Source organism: Octodon degus, unplaced genomic scaffold (assembly GCF_000260255.1).
Source record: "Octodon degus isolate 3935 unplaced genomic scaffold, OctDeg1.0 scaffold00004, whole genome shotgun sequence".
Classification (NCBI taxonomy): domain Eukaryota; kingdom Metazoa; phylum Chordata; class Mammalia; order Rodentia; family Octodontidae; genus Octodon; species Octodon degus.
This window is the reverse complement of record NW_004524580.1, coordinates 5,230,147-5,233,103: the sequence shown is the minus strand read 5'-3', so window position 1 is coordinate 5,233,103 and position 2,957 is coordinate 5,230,147. Positions and strand designations below refer to the sequence as shown.

General features: G+C 35.8%; 1 protein-coding gene across 3 annotated transcripts in view; it reads right to left on the bottom strand.

Annotated features, from left to right (window-relative positions):
- Nucleotides 1–2,957, bottom strand: part of Nav3 (neuron navigator 3) — a 432,474-nt gene that overhangs the window by 324,365 nt on the left and 105,152 nt on the right. The gene's annotated exons all lie outside the window — the stretch shown is intronic.

Here is a 2,957-nt window from a genome sequence, read left to right as displayed (position 1 = left end):
AGAGACAGAGACAGAGAGACAGAGAGACAGAGAGATAGAGAGACTTTTTAAAATCAGATCTGTCTTTAAGGTCCAACAAACCACATACTGTCCCTAGGACATGCGGTAATGTATTTCACCTTTCCAATAGAACCCTCCTCATCTGTAATATACTACTTACACTACACAATCGTGCCAGGACTATCTAAGGTGGCACCTGTGAAGTACGTGTCAGAGTTAGTTCTGAACCAAAGTCCCTGTCCCCGTTATCAGTATGGCCGACCCCAGTTTTATCTTGCTAGTAAAACTTTCCAATAAATACATGGTAAAATTATTGTTTCACAAAGGTTTTAAAAATTGGTAAAAACAAAAAAAATGTAAGTATACAATTTCCCTCTGATGGTCTTATCTCTCCTTCTGTCTTCTGATTTACAAAGGACATAATTCAGGTTATCATTTTAGCTCAGCAGGGTTTATGTGAGTTTAAGGCCGCTAGGCTGGTGTTACGTTTGTTAACACCATCAGCCTCCGTCTTGCACGTTTTTTTTTTATGAAGGTATTAAACTGTGGAAAATATTTATTTAAATAAGAAAGTGAATGGAAAATATCAATAAGGAAAGCAGTGCATGCCCTGCTGCCGGTCCATGATGCCTTAGACGTTAACCTTCCTGGAACTCAGGTCAGAAACCAGAGGGAAATTACCTAGTCGGCTTTAATATCTTACTGGGAAAACCTGACTCACATACAGTTTAGCCTGCCTGGGATTCCTTACAGAGAAATACTGCACACTGAAGGGCTCTCACTTGCACACTGATCTGAAATTTTACTCACATTGTAATTCAAACTTCTGTCACAACCAGAGAAATCACTGACAAGCGAAATGAAAGCAAATCTCTACTCAAAATAAGCCCCATATACTTTTTGAAATGTATCCTTCCAACATGTATATCTTTTATAGATAAAAACTAAGATTTTTCACGAGGTCACAAGACAAAGGAAAGTATTATCCCCAAAGAGTATGCCACCATCTAGGTATAAGAGCATAAAACAAATGTGCAGACATTTTTGAAATTTTCTATATTCTGAACATACTGCGTAAAAACTATATTTTCCTGTCTTCTTAAATTTGTGTGTGCAAGCTGAAGAAAATAGAGCAAAAATAAGTGGGGCTTTAACGAGACAGGATTCAAGCAACAGACACATGTTATGTACAAGCATTTTAAATTCCTCAATAGGCTGCAGAGATAGCTCAAGTGCCTGCCTGGCAAGCACAAGGACCCAGTTCTGATCCCTACTACCACATACCATGCCAGCCTGGAAACCTGGCATGGTGGTGCACGCCTGCAATCCAGGCTCTCGGGAGGTTCAGCAGGAGGATCACTATGAGACTGAGCTCTGTAGCGAGAACTTGTACCAAGTAAATAGCTAATTAAAAGATTATTTTAATTGAAATTCATCAATAAACTTTCTGTAATGCTTTGGAGAGGGAGGATATTAGTAGCCTTGGGAAACTGATGGGAAACTTTTGTTCAAATAGACACAAAAGAATGGTGACATTACATACTGATTCAGGTTTTGAAATGCAAAGTTGCCCTTATTTTATGTTTACACACACACACACACACACACACACACACACACACTGAAAGCATTTAACCATGTTTCTGTCCAATTATTTAAATGCAAGATGACAAAAAATTGAATATATTTTTCATTAATTCTAATAAGTTATTTCAGGAAACACAAAAGCAACAATTTTATCAAATTTATTCAATACAAGAATAGACTGGTTGAAGTGACACCTGCCCCAATGACACTTGGGATATTCAGCACACAAATGAACACACTGCTCAAGGGACCTGGATAAACTGCTAGATGGATAACCTCTTTAATTTAATTGAATGGGCTACAAATTGTGTGATTATATGTTTAGCAGGGGGATGCAAGGAATTGATTATAAGAGTCTTAGTGAAAAAATTGTATCTTTGATCATCATTAATCATAATTTCATGTTGAGTAATTTCTGTAAGAGTCATCGAGGATGCTCCCCATTACGATTCTGGCCCAGGCTTCAAACATGATTTACCTCTAAACATCAAAAGCCAGTTTTCTCCAGTGATTTTGATTAGCTGTATTGTTTTAAATATGAATGTTATCCCATTTTATAGCTGTATTTCAAAAACTAGAGGGGAATTAGCAACAGTTCATTTAAGAGAAGGCTACTTATAAATTCTAGTACAGTTGCATGTATAGTACTAGCTTCACAAGAATTAAAAATGACAGATATAAAAAGTGGCATGCTACATTTTGCATTTCATATTTATTACTATTAACTTTAGGACCCATTACACAACAGTCTATATTTTGGGGGGGATATTCTGTCTAATTAAGTTTCTATTCTGCCACTTAGTATCCAGGTGGCTACACATTGAACGTTGTATTTAATCTCAAACCCAATTTCCTCATCTATAAAATGGAAATGATATTAATTCTAAATAGTATTATATTTCTGAACACTGACTATACTTTGAACATGATGCTAATTGTGCATTTGTGAGATAGTAAATATCACTAGTAAATTGTTTTAATAGAAAAAAATATTTACATTAATTATGAAGTTATTAAAGTTACCATGAACTATTATCATCGCCAAATCCACGAATCTGAGCTCTCTATCCAAATGTAATGAACCTAACTAGTCAAAGAAACTGTTCTAAGTTACAATGACCTTTTAGTTCAGTCACTTGTCCTTATAATATTTTACAGTGCTTATTGTCTCTATAGCACGAGGGTGACATGGCAGACAACATGTATAATGTGACATTAATTCTGTACAGTGAGTGTGTAACACTAAAACATTAGAAGAAAGCATACTGTGATTCTCCAGAGTAAACCTTAGCTTGTGATGATTTTCTGAAAGCTAAAAACAACTTAACCAACAAAGGATAGAAGCCACGTGAGACACCAGTGATTATTCT